At 57.5% G+C, this 17,767-nt stretch overlaps 1 protein-coding gene across 4 annotated transcripts in view; it reads left to right on the top strand.

The window, feature by feature from the left end:
• Positions 1-17,767, top strand: part of RIPOR2 (RHO family interacting cell polarization regulator 2) — a 114,575-nt gene that overhangs the window by 10,081 nt on the left and 86,727 nt on the right. The window lies entirely within an intron of this gene.

The following is a 17,767-nucleotide window of genomic DNA, read 5'->3' as shown; positions in this document are numbered from 1 at the left end:
GCACCCCTGGGCTGGAGCTGCTGTGGCCAGGCCTTCTCACCGTCGGTTCCACGCCCGCCCGCCCGCCGCCCAGCTGACCCGGGTCTGCAGGGCTGCCACACGCTGACTCCACCGTCCTGGACGAGGACACCAGAGCGGCCGGCCACCGCCTCCAGGGCGTACTGCTTGGTTACGACTCAGCACCAGGACCCCATCAGAGAACAAGCGAGAGCTGGAGGAGGGCACGGGGCTGGCGACTGGGCACGGCCCAGGGAGGCCAGCGGGCGGGGTGGGGGCGGGCCTGGAGACCAGGGTGGGAGAGAGGGTGCGATCCGGACACGCATCACAGAGGAGGGCTGCGTGGCCCACGTGAGAGCGCTTAACAGCCCGGAGCAGGGCAGGCAGCAGAAGTCAGCAGGACGGTGACCTGGGGGAGGCATGAGGGGCCAGGGGCGACTGTGGCGAACAAGAGCTTTTGCTCTGAAAGGCACCAGTCACTTCCTCTAACACTGCCCGGCCCCCGCGAGCCCCCCAGGGTCTGCCTGCCTGCGGCCAGCGGCCATGCAAGCCCTGGGGAGGCCGGCTGCTTCCCTTCGCTCTTTTCCCTGCCCCTGTCCATCTCCCGTGTCTAAGGGGGAGACAGGGGACGAACCCCAAGAAGAGGCATGGGAATCTTCCCCCTTAGCGGTTTTCCTCCCCCTGGACTTGTTTATTGTCATTGTTTAATATTTTTAAAAATTGGAATTCGCGAATATTTTTAAAGGGCAAGATAAGAAAGCAGAAGCCGGGTGGCTAAGGGGGGGGGTTGGAGCGTCGTCACGGAGACCAAAAGGTTGCAGGTTCGACCCCCGGTCTGGGCACATACGGGAGGCAACCGATCGATGTTTCTCTCTCTCTCTCTTTCCCTTCCTCTCTCTCAAATCACTAAACACATCCTCGGGTGAGGATGTTTTTAAAAGTCAGGAACGTAGACTAAAAGGAGGCAGTTCGACATTTTAAGATCAACGCTGATCTTAAAATGATAATGCTGAGCGTTCACCGCTGCGGGAAGGAAGACAGTGAGGACCAGGGAGGGAACCGCATCACCAGCACACAGGGCGCTTCTCCGAGCTGCTGGGGACGCCCATGCCACCTCTGGACACAGCGTGCTCCAGACCCGGGACTGCTCTGTCCCTGGGCGGTTGATTTCCTGTCCTTCCTGCCCCCTCCTCGGAGGTGTTCCAGTGGCAATTCAGTCACGCTGTGGGGCACTCGATGTCACAACAAATGTCACAGGAAAGGAACCTGCGGGGGAGAGTCCCTGTGGCTCTCCTCCGGCTAATGGAGGGGACACGCCCACCCTCCCCCTGGCTCTCCACGCTCAGGGGCACCTGCTGGGACCCAGCGTCCACTCAGGGTACATGGCTCAGCCTCGTGGGCTGACTTCCCTCAACTGCACTGCGGGCACCCGGTGCCTCAGCGAGGGCCACTGCAAGTAGCTGCTTGTCATTTACTTTTGGGACTGCGTTCCAGGAGAAGGCTTCCAACCCCTGATGAAGCCCCCCTGGCCCTCCTCCAGTCCCAGGTCCCCTCGGGCGTAGGAACGCCCCTCAGAACCTCCACGGAAAACCAGAGAAACGAATTCCGGGGTGACATGGGCTCAAGAGGACACTTCCCCCCAGTTACTACCACACGGTGTGGCGTCCATCAGCCAGCAGGGGCTCAGAAGGAAACGGGGATTCGGTGCACGTGACTGGCTGTGTTGCCCGGAGCTTTGCAGGGTGTAGGGAGGAACCCCTGAATTTTGCATGGGGTCCAGATGTAACAATCGCGAGAGGCCCCCGGAGCTCTTCCTCCGCACCCTGTGGGGGAGGTTTTGTGACGTTGCCCTCATTGCGTTGCAGAAGCTGATGTGCCACCGGGTGTCTGTTGCCATGACGACCCAGCAACCGTTGCCAGGGCCTCTCAACAACCCAAATGTGCCCTTGAAGAGGCGCTTGTCAGAATCTGCCAGACGATTATCGCACAAAAGGTTCGAAAGGTTCCTGACTGCGTTTGCAGAGACGGGCGGGGTTCGGGCGGGGTTCGGGCGGGGTTCGGCATGGGGCTCCCAGGAACGACGCAGCTCGGGAGGTCTGTTCCCCACCAACGTCATCCCCTTCCACATGGTCAGTTCAGTGCTTCGGGGCCACCAGGTGCCCCTAAAGAGAAGGACCAAGAATGGAGGCAGACAACGCCTTCAGGACTCCCGGGACTGAGGCTTTCATGCACGGGGGCCTGCCTCACACTCTCCCTCTGTTTCATAAGCGTTCCCTGTTACAGCCTGTCCCTGACCCTATGCAGCCTGTCTCGTGTGCTCGTAGGCACCGCACCCACAGGGGCCCTGCCGCTGCAGCGACGCAGGCCAGCGGCAGGGCCCCGCGGGCCCCTCTCCACACGCGGCGGTCCCCGTCTGACCCTGTCCCCGTGCTCCGGGGAATTCAGCTCGGAGGGGCGTGTGCCAGGCTGCAATCTGCAAGGACTTAGGGCCGGGGTTGACTAAGTGCGGGGCTCACGGAGCCCTTCATTCCTCTTCCTCGCCCTTCCGCTCCTGCCAACGCTCCTGCGGAGGGTGAGCGGAGAGGGAGAAGCACAGATTGGCTGCAGCTCTCCAAAGGGCTGTATTTGGAAGACGGGCACCGGGGAGTATCTGGCGGTGGGGATTGTCAGTGGTTCTCGCCAGCCTGCAGAATCGTACTCTCTAGCGGGCTCTCCTTGTGGGCGGCTTCTGTNCCTGACCCTATGCAGCCTGTCTCGTGTGCTCGTAGGCACCGCACCCACAGGGGCCCTGCCGCTGCAGCGACGCAGGCCAGCAGCAGGGCCCCGCGGGCCCCTCTCCACACGCGGCGGTCCCCGTCTGACCCTGTCCCCGTGCTCCGGGGAATTCAGCTCGGAGGGTCCTGTGCCAGGCTGCAATCTGCAACGACTTAGGGCCGGGGTTGACTAAGTGCGGGGCTCACGGAGCCCTTCATTCCTCTTCCTCGCCCTTCCGCTCCTGCCAACGCTCCTCCGGAGGGTGAGCGGAGAGGGAGAAGCACAGATTGGCTGCAGCTCTCCAAAGGGCTCTATTTGGAAGACGGGCACCGGGGAGTATCTGGTGGTGGGGATTGTCAGTGGTTCTCGCCAGCCTGCAGAATCGTACTCTCTAGCGGGCTCTCCTTGTGGGCGGCTTCTGTTGCTCATCGCCTTACTCCACGCAAGGAGCTCGGAAAGCCCATGGGGACCAGCTTTCGCTGTCGTCGTTGTTTTCAACTTCATTTATCTCCGAGTGAGTGCTGGGGAGAGTCCGGTGTGGGGGTCAACCTTTCTCGCAAGCCCCCCACCCCCACCCCGTGTGCCACAGATGAGAGTAAACATGACAGGGACAGGATGTGATCTGCTTGGGGAGGAGAAGTGGGCAGTTTCTCAGGGGGAAAAAGGCCTCGAGCCCCTTCCTCCAAGGGCTTTTATTGGGTTGTAATACACAGGAATACCGGGCGGCAAGGATCAAACAGTAGATAACATTTCAAAGAAATCCGAGGGCTTAGTGTGAGTCAGAGTCTGTCAGAAAAGGGGGTTGCAGAACTTTGGGGAGACATACTCATTTCCTCTTGGACCCTTATCATATGAATGAGAGCACTTTTAGCAGAGCAGATTTCACAGGTTTATCAGGAAGTCTTTGTGGTGCCAGGTTTTCCCCCAGGACACGCTCTAGCAAGGCGAGGAGCTGCACCCCTCCCCAACAGGTATTCAGGCTTAAGGGGATTAGAGCCAGGAAGCGCTTCTCCCAGAGGTCATGCCAACTCGGGCTTTGACAAAGCCAGGGGGTGAGAGTTCATTGCTCTTTGTTGCAGCCCCCCGAGTCCTTCCATGATGGCCTCCCAGGTGGTCATGTCTGGCCTAGGTTGCCCTTCTCTGTGAGTGGTCTTACCCGTCCTTGACTTCCAAACATGCTTTGGGGGCAGGGAGGAAAGTGAGGCAGCATTTGCTACCAGAGACAAGCCTTGTCTCCTGCGGCTCACATTCCAGAGGTCCTTGCTCATCCTTAGCCACAGGGGGTAGAGTTACAATTCCTAGAACCAGGCAGAGCGGTCCACAACAGTCCGGTACAACAGGCTACAGGAAATTTGAAGGGAATCACAGTTTCACTGGGAACCTACTCAAGTGGCAACCGGACCCTTGGAAGGAAACACTAGGGATGGTGGGACTCGGCCACAGCCATCCAAAGTGCCTTTCGTCGAGCAGTTCGAACCCTGTGGATCTTGGTTCTGTCATCTGTGAAACACAGGAGGGAGTCGGACAATAGCCCTTCCGAGATCTAAAGTTCTATTTCCCACCGTGGCTGGTGTGGCTCAGCGGACTGAGCACCAGCCTGTGAATTGAAGGGCCGCTGGTTTGATTCCTGGTCAGGGCACCTGCCTGGGTTGAGGACCAGGCTTCTTCCTGGTCGAGGGTACGAGAGAGGCAACCAATCAATGTATTGATGTTTCTCTCCTTCCCTTCCCCTCTCTCTAAAAGTAAATAAATAAAATCTTTTTTAAAAAAGAATACAGTTCTATTTCCCTCTGTGAATTCTGGAAAACCTAAGCCCCAAACATGCTGATACAGTTTAATGAATTCTGGTTTAAAAAATATTATGGTGAGCCCTGGCTGGTATAGCTCAGTGGATTGAGTGCGGGCCTGCGAACCACACGATCACGGTTCAATTCCCAGTCAGGGCACATGCAGGCCAGTTCCCGGTTCCCGGCAGGGGATGCACGAGAGGCAACCATACACTGATATTTCTCTCCTTCTCTTCTTCCCTTCCCCTCTAAAGATAAATAAATAGAATCTAAAAAAAAAAATACTATGGTGAGCCATAACAGAGAATCAGCCAAAAAAAATCGACATTGAAGCCCCTTCCAGCCCCAGGTCTCAGGCCTGCTCCCCTCAACCCTCCTTGACCTCCAGCTCCTTACTGAACCATCACCCCAGGACTCTCTGAAAATAAGTGAGTAAAGAAACCAATAAAGACACCGCAAGCGTCTGGCTTGAGTTACTGCCGTCCTTAAAGCAGGGCGGCCATCTGCCGGGGAAGAATGGAACTCGGAGCCGACCTTCACTGGACAGAACAGGCCGTGCTGGGCCGCCTGCCGCTTCGGTCACAGACTTGTGCGCTGTGGCTGAACTCAGCCGGCAAACGCCGCGTTTGGACCACACAAGTGAGCGAGTTAAGCCTTCTTTAAAGATCTGGTTATTGGCATATTTTTGAAACATCTGGATTTCTAGCGGCGGGGACCCCCACAGTGACAGCGCCCTGGGCGGAAGAGGCTGCCGCTCCAGGCAGGGCAGGTGCCCAGGGTCCCCACCCCTGCCCCTCCCTGGAGACGGCTGGGAGCTGCAGAGGCCTGCCTGCTCCGAGTCAGGGACCACCCACTGTCCTCGGACCACCACTGAAGAACCAGGAGAAGAATCACCTCGCGTTCAGAGAATACGACCTGGGGATTAGCCAATCGGAAGTGAGAACTTCCTTTTGGGAAGGACTTTTTAATTTAATGACTTTTTTTTCAAGCGAGAGAAGAGAGAAATGCAGGGTGAACGCAGAAGGCGGCTACGGGGCAGGGGGGACGCTATTTTTGCGTATTTTCACCAACACCTCGCTCCAGGAGGGCGCTCGCCTCTCGGGAGGCATTGCGGCTTCCCTGCGGGAGGTGAGGCTGTGCTCAGAGCGCAGGGGCGTCCGTCCTGGGGGTCTGACTGCTTTTCTCTTCTCTCCCCCCTCTACCCCGCAGTTCCTCGGTGGTGGTCTGAGGGTGGCGGGTGGTCCTTGACTAGCCAGCCAGTCAAGTGTCCGCAGCTCCACGCCCACAGGGCAGGGCAGGGGCTGGACAATGGAGCCCATAAAATAAAGTCCACCCCTCCCCAGCCGAAGCAGAGGAGGCGCCTGCGTGAAGGGAACGCCATACCTGCCTAGGCCTCAGCCGTAGGGAACCCCACCCAGACTTTGGTTGAGCGCAGCACCCTCGGGACCTGGAACCAGACCCCCTGCCTCCCGCCCAGGGCCACCGGGCAGTTCCCTGGGGTTTTCAGCCAAGGGGCGACTTGTCTGTTTTCCCCCAAAGCAGCCAGAAAAGACCGTGGGCGTCCCGCCCCCTTGCTCTGCCAGCCTCCCGCACAGCCTCACCCACTCTGTCCCCAGGGCCTCCCCTCCCTGCGCTCCTGCAGGTCTAACCAGGCCCCCGCGAGGCTGCTCAGCGGCCACCTCCACGCTGGTGACTCACCGGCCCAGGCAGGACCTGGGCGACGGGCACAGGAAGGGACAGGACCCAGGGCACCTTCACAGGGATCGTGGTGACGGCCGGCGGAGGACCGGAGAGCACAGGGTCATCGGGATCTGTGGGGCCAGAGAGTGGCAGAGGTTTGAAAGGGGGAGGAAACTTCAAGGTCAACCGACAAATGCAACTTGTTCCTCCAAGAAAAGTGGGTGATTACGGCTTTAAGGTCTGATTCCGTCTTTGCGTGGTGAGGGTCACGGGGAACCAGGAGGGGCTACTGCACCCGCCCCCCCCATACACTGACGGCCGCGCTGCAGTAGGTGCTCAATAAACGCTTGTTGAGCGAACAAGTGAACCAATGAGTGAGTGAAGGCACAACAGAGGTGTAAGAGCTCTGAGAAATAGTTCAACCAAAGATATATTGGTGCCCTGGCTGGTGTGGCTCAGTGGATTGAGCGCCAGCCTGCAAACCAAAGGGTCGCCGGTTCAATTCCCAGTCAGGGCACATGCCTGGGTTGTGAGCCAGGTCCCCAGTAGGGGGCGTGTGAGAGGCAACCACACATTGGTATTTCTCTCCCTCCCTTTCTCCCTCCCTTCTCCTCTGTCTAAAAATAAATAAATAAACTCTTTTAAAAAGTTATAAAAATAAATATATATTGGTATATGAAGGAAGAAAACTCTGGATTTATAGATGTTAACTATCTCTGGGTGGAGAGATTAGGGTTATTCTAATTGCTTTTCCTTCATCATTTTCTGGGATAGTCTCATTTTCCTAGAATTAGCTCTTGTTTGTCTAACAGAAATATTTTCAAGTGAGGCGTCAACGCCCTAAAAGTCTGGAAGGGACCGTATGAAACCCGCGGCAGTTCTGTGCTGGGCGTGGGATTAAAGAGTTTCGTTTTGTTCGTTTCCCGGGTGTTCTGTTGCTTTTATCCTCGGAAAACATTTTCGTTAACGAGAAACACTAGATGAGGAGCTTGACTGCAGACCGGGTGGCTGGTGAGCAGCAGGAACGGGTCCTGGTGGTTCTGGAGGCCAGGAGCCCAAGAGGCAGGTGCAGGCAGATGTGGTGTCTGGCGAAGCCCCCTTCCCGGGCCCGGGGGGGGGTCGTCTGCTTGCATCTTCACGTGGAAAAGGGCATGGGGGGTGTCTAAGGTCTGTGTTATAAGGCCACTAGCTCCACTCAGGCTTCATCCGCACACCCTCAGCCCCTGCCAAAGGCCCCGCCTTCTTCCTCCATCACCCTGGTGGTCGCAGCCTTGAACTTGGCAGACATGAATGTCCAGTCCGTACCGCCAAGTTAGGGAGTCCACCTGACAGCCCCCTGCTCACCTGTCCTGACCTCTACTCCCTCGCTGAGGACCAGGACTCGCCGCACCAGAAGGACACACGCGTGCCACACAGCACAGCTGTCCCAGCGCCCCGCCAGCCAGCCTCGGCTCCTGATTGGCCAGAATCCTGGAACTTCGCAGAAAGCCTCTCACAGACTGGAACATTCTCAGTGCACAGGACAGCAGGGCCAAGTGCGGGGTGCAGGGGGCGCTGGCCGCAATGCCCTCTCTCCTCTGTTTCTGCAAAGCGGTCTCAGGGCCGAGACCTTGGGTCTGGTTTCATCTCCTAGGTCACGGATGAGTTCATGCAAACGCCAGCGATGACTGAAGCTTCTTTTCCACTGAGCAGTTACTGGGGGCCAGACACAGGTCAAGGGTGTCGTTTGTGGGGGTCCTCCCAGGAGCTCTGTGGGTGGGCACTTTGATCTTTTTCAGTCACAGCTGACAAACACCGTTACGTAGGTTCAGGTGCACAGCCCAGTGGTTGGACATGTGCACACCTCACAAAGGTGCCCCCTCCCCCCGTGGCCATCACGCCATCATCGACCCGACACCCTGTGCTGCACGTGACCCCCCGATGACTGTTCTGGAACTACCCACCGGGGCTGCCCACGCCCTTCACCTTTCATCCAGGCCCCCACGCCCTCCCCTCCAGCAGCCCCCAGTCTGCTTTCTGTATGACACAGGAACTACCATAAAATTATTCAAGTTTTATCGACTGGAAAGTTGTGAGTAAGCGTGCAATATTTTAACTAGTTCCGAATGATGTTATGTACCACCTCTCAGACCCTAGGATGGCCACCGGGCACACTGACGTGGCTCTTCATCCACGTCACACAGGGTGACGGGGCCTCCAACAATCGGTCAGATTCTCGGGAAGTTGCCCAGTGAGCGAGGCACCAAGACTGAATGCTCTCCTTTCACGTGTAAGGAAATGCAGGCGCTAAGATTTTTTTTCCTTTGTGCAAAATAAATACCCGGTGCCTGAATGTGCGATGAGTCCACACTCAGCCTCAGAAACAGGCGATCAGCAAAATGCAGAACACGCATCGAGGATGAACGGGACTGGGGCCGTAGTAACAAAAGGAGCTGAGTCACTTAGAAACGGAACCAACACACTCCTCACAGAATCAGTGCCGCTGTCACTGGCGGCATTAGTCACGCTGGCGGCTGCATAATCCATCCTGCGTGAACAGACCGCCGAGCTCGCAGGACGCGAGTCCTGGAAGGAGCCACAACCTTATTCATGAACAGAGCCAGTAATTGTTAACAGTGCTTGGAGCGTGGGTTTTGTTAAGGAAGACTTTCGGTTTTCACTTCCCATCCTTTGGAATTACATGGACTTTGGCCACAAATTCGTTTTCTTTTAAATTATTTTCTCAAGAGAGAAAGAAATGATGGTTTTAGAAGGTGGCAATGGTGAAGACACTGTTAGCCTTGAAAGTGGGCAGCTCCGGGAAATCCTCTGGGTCCTGGTCCCACCCACCAGTCTGTTCCTCATACCCCGGGGGCCATGCGGGGGCAAGTTCTGCCAAACTCCGTTGCTGCCACGCAGGGGCTGGTCAGCCCTTCCCCCTCCTCGACTCTGGGCTCAGAGAATAGTAATTAGCATTCAGTGCTGGGTGCCAGAGCACCTTCCGAGCCTGCTACCGGTGTCATTGCCTCAATGAACCCTCTCAGCGACCCTGTGAGGCCGGGGGGCTCCTGGGATCGGTGTGTTCCAGACGGCAAAACTGTGGCACAGAGAGGCGGGCGACTGGCTCAAGGGCGTGTAGTTAGAGAGCAGGGGAGGCAGGGCTAGGCCCACCCCAGGCAATGTGGTTCCACAGTCCCTCGGGGTGGGGGGTACCCACAAAGAAAACACAGGGCGCAGGCTGGGCTGCTGGAGGGGCCCAGCAGAGACCCGGGGCCTGCTCGGTGGATCCCCCAGACAGTTCTGCCTCCGGAGCCTGCTCAGTGCGGGGCCAGAGGCAGGGAGCCACGTCCCAGGGCCAGATGGAAAGAAGGCCCTTCCCTCATCCTGTGTCCCGAGTCGTCTCCTTATCCCCTTCCCTCCCGAAGCCAGAACTCCTTCTGCTTCAGAGGGGAGCGGGCAGGGTGAGCAAGAACCTCTGCGGGATGTTTTCGTTGGAGAATCCAGCAGGGGCTCCGTGGGGAGGAGAAACCTGGGAAAACGTGGGGACTGATAGGACTTTCCTCCTTCCCCCTGAGGCATGTGGAGCCGGGGACTCAGAGAGCAGCCCTTGGAAAACCTTACGCACAGATAAAACACTTTGTAACCCCGCAGGCTTCCATCCAAGCGCTCCAGCCTTGTGTCCAAAGGGGAGAGTGCCCAGAGGTGCGGGCCAAGAGACGAGAATCCTGAGTGTTCGAGACCCACCCCTGTTGTTGCGTCTCCCACAGGGGTGGGGAGCTGGCCCCAGAGCAGGGAAGGAGGGGTGTTGAGAGACACCAGGGACAATGAGTGGAGGTGCTGATTAGGGGACCAGAGCAAGGGCACAGGCCTGTCCCCGCCTATGCCCACCCACCCCGTCCCCTCTGGCCCCCTCTGCGTCTCTGCTCCACCCGACAGCCCCCTCACCTCCCCAGAGCCCAGCTCCAGAGGGAGGGCTGCGTCTGCCCTGCTGAGGGCGGGGGACCTGGCTGGAGGAACGGAGGGAGGTGTCCGTGCCCAGTGCTGTGACTCCGTGACGCCCTGCCTCGAGCCCACGCGCACCTGTGCCTCCACAGGCAGAGAGTTTTGGAGCTCTGAGTGCCCACTGCTCCTGGGTCCCCCTTCCCCTTGCCGGTGTGAGGGCCAACGGCTCCCCTAATTCCCAAACCGTGGTGGCAGCTGCGGCCGTCACAACACGAGGAAAAGAAAGGCGAGCCGCAGCCTAACCGTGAAGGGAAGCCAGCGACTCTACTTTTAAAACCCATTTCTCTAAAATTGCATGTCTTCGTCAAACACAGTGTTGTGGGGGGTCACATTTAGGGCACCCCGGTGTCCCCTTCTGCTCACGGTGCTGACACGTGGAAGGCGCGCCGCTGGGCACAGGAAAAAGCGCTCCATGTCCTTTGCAGATTCCAGGATCCGGGCAAAGCAGATGAGGGAGCGATTCGGAGGAACACTGGGTGTCTCCCGAGTTTCTCAGCATCATCTCCGCGGCTCTGGGACCAGCCATGCTGGGCCACGGAACAGCAGAGAAGCATGGGACGGCGTTAAGTCCTCAAGGCCCAGGGGCTGTCTGGGCTTCTCCAGTACATCCTGGCACAGGGAGTTAACCTGGGGACGTGGCTCCTCCTAGACCCTCCCTCTAGCGCCCGCCATCCCACCTCCAGCGCGATGCCCGGTGGTCAAAACCGGGGACACTGGCCACTCAGAGGCCGTGACAATGTCTGCTGCCAGTCATTGAGTTCCAACCCGTGTCTGAGACATGCCTTCCTCCATTTCCGTGGGGCTGCATCTCTGTGCCCACCCGTGCAGAGGAGGAAAGTGTGGCTGGGAGACCGGTGACGCAAGGCACCAGAAAAAGGATGAGAAGAGGACATTTGAACCTAGACTTGTCTGTTTTGAAAACCTGTGCTTTTAATCTCCATGCTCTTCAAAATCTTGCTGCCGGCACTCAAATAGGCTTGTCATTTTTTTTTTTTTTGCTCTTCCTTTTTTTAAGATTTTATTTTTTATTTACTTTTAGAGAGGGGGGACAGGAGGGAGAAGGAGAGGAAATATTGATGTGTGAGAGAAAGAGCAAGAATTGATGCACGCTCCCTAGTCGGGAGCTGGCCCACAACCCAGGCATGTGCCCTGACCGGGAATCGAACTGGCGACCTTTCAGATCACAGACTGGTGCTCAATCCACTGACCCACACCGGCCAGGGCAGCTTGTAAGTTTTCAAGTGAAAACTAGTCATGTGGATGACAGATGGCCGTTGAGCTGGCTCCGGGCCCCCACACCATGGGGAGGAGGTCCTCAGAGCCGACCTTCCCCTTCCCCAGCCAAGTGGAACTGGGGGCTTCCCACCAGCCACAAAAGTCAGGTCTTTCAACCCCAGAGAGGCCCTGGCCAGCGTGGCTCCGTTGGTTGGAGCGTCGTCCCTGGTCAGGACACACACCCGGGGGGTGGGTTCGACTCCGGTCCTCAGCAGCGGCTGCAGTGGATGTAGCAGACGGCCTCCGCAGTCCGCCTTCTGTCTGCTGCGGCGGTTCTGTGTGCGGTGCCAGAGGACACGATGCCGCTGTCCTTTATTCCTGGGCGATGTCTTAGCCCACACTCCCCCACACCCTCCTGTTCCGTTGCCCGCTCACGCACCCCCCACATGCAACCTCTCTCTCACGCCCAGAACTCCCGGAAACCGAGCGCCTGCCCAGCCGGGGCCCTGAGATTCCGCAGGGATGAGAACAGCTCCAGCTCCTTCCTGAAAGCATCCCCCAAAGATGGACTAGCCCCCCCTAATTTTGTACCACTCCCCAGTGGGGTGATGCCCCTTTGTTCAGGCATCACCTGCAGTCAATCTGCAGACACAGGAGGGAGGGAGGCTCTCACCCCCAGCCGCCCCTCTGGGTGTTGAGGGTCACAGGGAGGGGGCTGGTCTGGAGGCGCTCCCCCACAGCTCCCCACACTCCCGAGGGGCTTGGAAAGAGGCAATAATGTCCCGGAGCTCCTGCCATGAGCCACGTGCCTGGCCCGATAATCCCCTCTGAGGACAACAGCACCCGTATCTAGTCAGACACAGACTCTTTGCCAAGTCCAAGTGCAGGCACCACACAGTGACCTGAGGAAGCCCGTTACTGGACCTTGGCTCTTCTTGGCCGAGTGGCATGGGTTCGCCGGGACCCCGCCCGCTCGCCGTCCTCCTGCCCCCGCCGACAGAAGCGCAGGCTTGGCAGCCTTCCCGTCACGTGACTTCGCCGCCCATAATTGTTGGCACGAGACCCTCCCGGCTGCGTTTCTGCACAATGCCAGTGATTAACTCAATCAGGCCCAATTTCATCCTCCCCAAAGGTGTAATTTCCCCGCGCAGCAGGGCCCTGTCACATGGCATCCCAGCTGTCTGCTCCCGACCCCGAAACACGGCGTTCAGCCAAACGCTCGGGCCTGGGGCTCCGCGAATTTGGAACCTCAATGCCGTATTGACAAGGATGGCGAGACTCCGTGAAACCCCACGCCAGTCCAGTCTGCGATCTCCCAGGGGCGACGTACTTCAGTAGCTGATACAAAAAACGCTCCTGTTCTCCTCGAGAAACTGCCCCCTGAACGTTTCAGTCCCAGAAAGAATCGCTCAGTCGGTCACATGGATCCCTCCGTTGTATTGTTATTGTTATACCAGGAGCTTTGCCGGGTGTGTTAGCTCAGGTCCTGCAGAGCACGTGACTGTGCCCGCTCACCTGGTCAGCGTGCTGCGCTGCGGACGCCTTGGGGTCCCGGCTTGAGTTCCCGAGCGTCACGTGCAAAGCCAAGAGAGCCCCACGGCCTCGGTCCCTCCTCTGGAGCTGGAGAGAAGGAAGTGGAGCACAGCCAGGGCGGGAAGGAGCGAGATCGCACGCTCCCTTCTCTGCTCCTCACGCGGTTTCGTTCTGTTCCTCCACGTGAGGCACCGCTTCGTTTCCCGCCACCGTTGACTTTGAACAGGGTCAGGGCACTCAGGTCACTCCTGTGGGATGATCAGACCCCTGCCAATCCCCAGGGTTGGAGACCCTACAAGACAGAGAACCGGTGGGTCCAGAGTGTGTCTGCCAGGGGATGCCATTTACATCGGGGGAGGGGTGGGTGCATGGAGGGGCCTGGGGGACTTCCAGCCCCAGCTGGGGGCACAGTGGAGTTTGCCCCATAAAAATTCATTACCTATAGATTTGTGTGCTATGTCCCCTTTTCTGTGTTTTATTGTTCAGTAAAACACTTTTAAAAAATCATTGATCTGCAGACTCTTTGGAAGAGTCCACCATCCTCACTGGACCAAGTGACCTGAAGCCTTGTCCACCTACGGGAGGCAGGACCAGGGCCCCCAAGGATGTCCAAGCCCACGCGGGCAAGACTCAGCCTAGGCTGCCGACTTCCTAGCGTCCCTCTTGAAGATGAGCAGATGAACACCCCTCTCTTGGTTACGACACTTTCGTAGAACTGAGGTGACGACAAGATCTACATCACCTTTTACACACGGCAATCTACAATCTCCCGTTTTGGTACAAGGTGTCCTTTCTTGAACACTCTCCCACAAGCAGATAAAAGCAGGAAGCCTACTGTGTGGCAGAGAACCAAGTTCAGAGTTTCTCTCCCCACCTCTCCAGGCAGTACCTGTCACCGTAAAAACCAAGTGAAAAGACAGATGACACAGCAAAGGGACGTGAACCTGAGATCGAGCGCTTCCTTTTAATAACCGCGTCATCGGCACGACCGACGGGTCAGTTATTCGGTGACCACGGAGCCCTCGAAGAGCCCCACTCCGTGTCTCCGTGGTGAGAAGTCCCAGGACGGACCACGCAGGAAGCGTTTCTACCTGGCACCGATGCTCTTCCGACCGTTGGTGGCGCCTTTCAAGTCTGCCCCTTCCCTTTCGTCCCCATTTTCGTCCCCACAGCCCCTGCCCTCCACCCAGGCCCGGCATCCCTTCTAACTCATCTCCAGACTCCCTCCTCCCCAAACCATCACTTCCATCAGGGAAGAAACGCCTTAAAGTAGCCTTTTACTCATCTCTCCAGCCAGGCCTTCCACGGCCTCGTGGAAACCTGTTGGTTCAGGTCCAACAAACGTGTTCAAGCAGCAAAGCAGCGGGAAAAGGAGCTCAGTCGGAAGATCCTCTGCCGTCTTCACTCTGGTGGTCAAGGCCAGAGCCCCACCTCACAGCCGCAGGTCCCACACCACACCCTCCACGCACCCTCCACCTCACAGGCCAGGTGCAGGGCGGGCATGGGTCCCACTCTGTGATTTGTCCGCTTCGAGCCCCACGGGAGGTGCCCCACTGCTCTGGACCACACCTCCCACCCTCCCTTGTCCAAAGGGGGCGAAACAGCGCCCACCGCACGGGCTGTTCTGTGAATGAGACACGTGTTTACGGAGCACCTAGAACAGCGCCTGTACCCTGTGGCGAGTGCAAAATAGACAGGAACTTTTCTGACCGCTGGATCCTCGGTGCCCGTGGCAGTGCCTGGCACACAACTGGGGAAACCGAGGCTGGTAGAGGGCATGCGACTCGCCTGGAGTCCAAGCTGGAACTCCAGGGGCCGGGTTCCTCCAGGGCTGCCCTCTGGACTCCGTAGCTTGGCCGCCTCCCCCCACCACGGTTTTCCACCCAGCAGACCCCTTAAACGTTGCTCAATTTGCTTATTAAACTATCAAGAACATCAGGACCTTTTCGCACACTGTCCCCCACCCTGGCCCAGTAGCCCCCCAGCTTCTCGTCAGTTCCAGTGTTTCCTTCCTCCTCTGCACTGGCGCGGCCTGGGAGCCTCGCCGGCCCCCCCGCCCCCCCGCCCCAGTACTGGAACTCGTCTTTTTTGTCTGCCTTGTTTTCGCAACGACGGGAAATCCGTGAGCAGGGACTGCATTTGCCTTACGGCTCCTGCGTTCCAGGCAGGGACCAGGAGGGCACCTTGCCCAGAGCGGCAGCTCCCTAAAAGTGTTGGCCAGTGGATACATGCGCACAGTGGGAACTAGATGTGGGTGGCGTCCCCGTCACTGTCCCCTCATTGTCCCACCGCCCCTTCTGGTGCTGCAGCCACTCTGCCCCTCCCTCCTGACTGTGGGGAGAGGAAGGCTGGGCGCTGGAGGTGGGTGACCCTCATCCCGTCACGCCCCTGTGGGCGGGTGCGTCCCCGTGTGGGCATGTCCCTACGGGCAGGTGTGTGCCTGCGTGTGGGTGTGTGCACCACCTCTGGTCCTGACAGAGTGGAGGGAGCACCTACAGTGAGTTACCTGCACCCTTTTCTGGAGGTTCAAGGCAACCTAGGGAGGCCTCCTCTTTTTCTGCCCCCCCCCCAACGTGGAACCCGTTGAGACTTAGAGGAGAGTCGGCCTAGGAAAGCCAGAGTATTCCCGCACGTTTCCAATGCGGGAAAAGGCCAGCCTGCAGTGTGTGGCTTAGTCCTGTTGGCCAAGTGATGGGCTAATCCTGTCCCCCCGGAATTAGGCAGAGTCACCCTCCAGCCACAGCAGCGCTCGACATCGGCCACCCACCCCCAGGGAGCATCGCCCAGGAAAATTTAGGGCGTGCAGAACAGAGAACACACCCGAAGTGGAGAGGAGGGGCTGGTTGGGGCTGCTCAGAGCTGTCTTTCCAATCTTCTACCAGCCAAGTCGCTCCTCCACCAGGAAGGCCGAGCGAGTGACGAGGACGCGAGCTCTGTGTGTCTTCCTCCAGGTGGAACCTCTACCTGTCTCCACCCTCTGGGCTTGAGCGGCTTCACCCCCATGGTCTGCGGGAAGTAAAGCCCCTGTCAGGGAGACAGCCTAGCAGTCCCCCAGGGTGATCAACCCCACGTTCCTGAAGGGGTCCTCCGGGGGCCTGTCCTGGGCAGCCCTAAGGAAACTCTGGGATGGATCAGAACCGTGTACTCGTTAAATGAACCCCAAGGCCACCTGTGATGGAACAAATCATGTCCCCCTAAAAAGACATATTGAAGTCTCAACCTATAGCAGCTCAGAGTGTGACCATACCTGGAAATTGGGTTACCATGGAGATGGTTACGTTAAAACGCCGTCGCACAGGAGTCGGCGGAGCCTGTAACCCAACAGGACTGGTCTGTTTACGAGAAGAGACAGAGTCACAGGGTGCATGCCCTGTGAAGGCAGCAGAGACTGGGCCGACGGGCCCACGAGCCAAGGAACCCGAGGAGTCAGGGTGGAGACCAGAGGCTGGGAGGGTGCAAGGGACAGACCCTCCCTCAAAGCCAGTGAAAGGAATGTGCTGACGCCTTGACTTCCTATTCACAGCCTCCGGAGCTGCGAGAAAACGCACTTCTCTGTTGCTTTAAGGCCCCCAGTGTGTGGTGTTTAGTTACGGCAGCCCAGGAAATCAACGCACCACCCTGCACCCAGGACCGAACGTTCACTGTTTCTCACCCCAAAATACAGGCGGACGCCTGCTCAGGGTGCCTCTTCCAAGAAGCGAGGCTTCAGGACGGCTCTGCTCACACACCCCAGGAATAACAAACTCAGCGGCTACATTCCGAGAAACCTTTAATTTCTTCTTTCCAAGTGCTCACTCATTTTTTTTTCCTACACATTAAAATAAGGATTCAGTGTGCTGGCCCATAACTGAGAAGAAAATGTGCTGAAGAAATACCGTGGTATTGATCTGGGCTTCCAGAAAGAGTTTATTTTCATTTCCTTTTGGCAGCTCAGCAGCCTTTTTTTTTTTTTTTTTGCTGCAGAAATAGATCTAATGGGTATTAATATTGTGTTAAATGAATTCTGAGCTCTGTCAGCATCCATCCATCGCTAGAGTGGTTCAGTGAAGGTGTCTGTGCAAATTCCATTTTGCTCGCTGCACCCTTAGTCAGCCTACGCAGCTGTGCAGATTACCGCCCCGAGCTACCGGTTCCAGGGTCATCATCATTCAGGGTTCGGCAGCGCGTCGCTGTACATCGGTTTTTCCAGCTCTTGGTCCTTGGGCACTGCGATATTTTCCCATTTTTGCCTATTTTAAGTAACACATCCTGGTATGTGTCTTCTTCTCGCAGATTATTCCCTCAGGTTATTTTCTGAAAGCCATCGGCGGGTGACACTGTTCCCAGCACGATGCACGTCACCCAGTACTCTGCTATCAGAAGGGGGTTAGGATTTTTAAAGGTCCGATTGGCAGATGTGTAAACCAGACACGGGCACTTCTTCATAGGCTTTGAAAAGATCTCTTGTCATAATCAGATCACAGGTCTGATTATGCCCCAGCACGTGGGTAACCCCGCCCGCCTGTCCATCCTGTCGAGTCCCCGGGGGAGTTCTTGGCCATCTCTGAGGGGTTCTTACTCTACTTGCACAGCTAGAATTCACTGCGTGGCTGTGCTCTCTCGCACCCTAAACCGGCAGGATGGAGAGGAGCCTGGCCATTTCCCTGCTGAGCTAAGGGCCAAGCAGGGGTTTGAGCCGGTGTCAGAAGAGACACCCAGGCGATGAGGCTCGCCTGGGACCTCTGCTGCTTATGCTGTCTCCAAGCACTGACAGCCTCTTCCACTTGAAAAACGAAGAAAACACACGTTGGATGGTTTTTTTTTTCTTTTCTTTCAGTAAT

This window comes from Sturnira hondurensis, unplaced genomic scaffold (assembly GCF_014824575.4).
Source record: "Sturnira hondurensis isolate 20B ecotype Veracruz unplaced genomic scaffold, ASM1482457v3 Scaffold0007217, whole genome shotgun sequence".
NCBI lineage: Eukaryota > Metazoa > Chordata > Mammalia > Chiroptera > Phyllostomidae > Sturnira > Sturnira hondurensis.
This window is presented reverse-complemented; position numbering and strand designations above follow the sequence as displayed.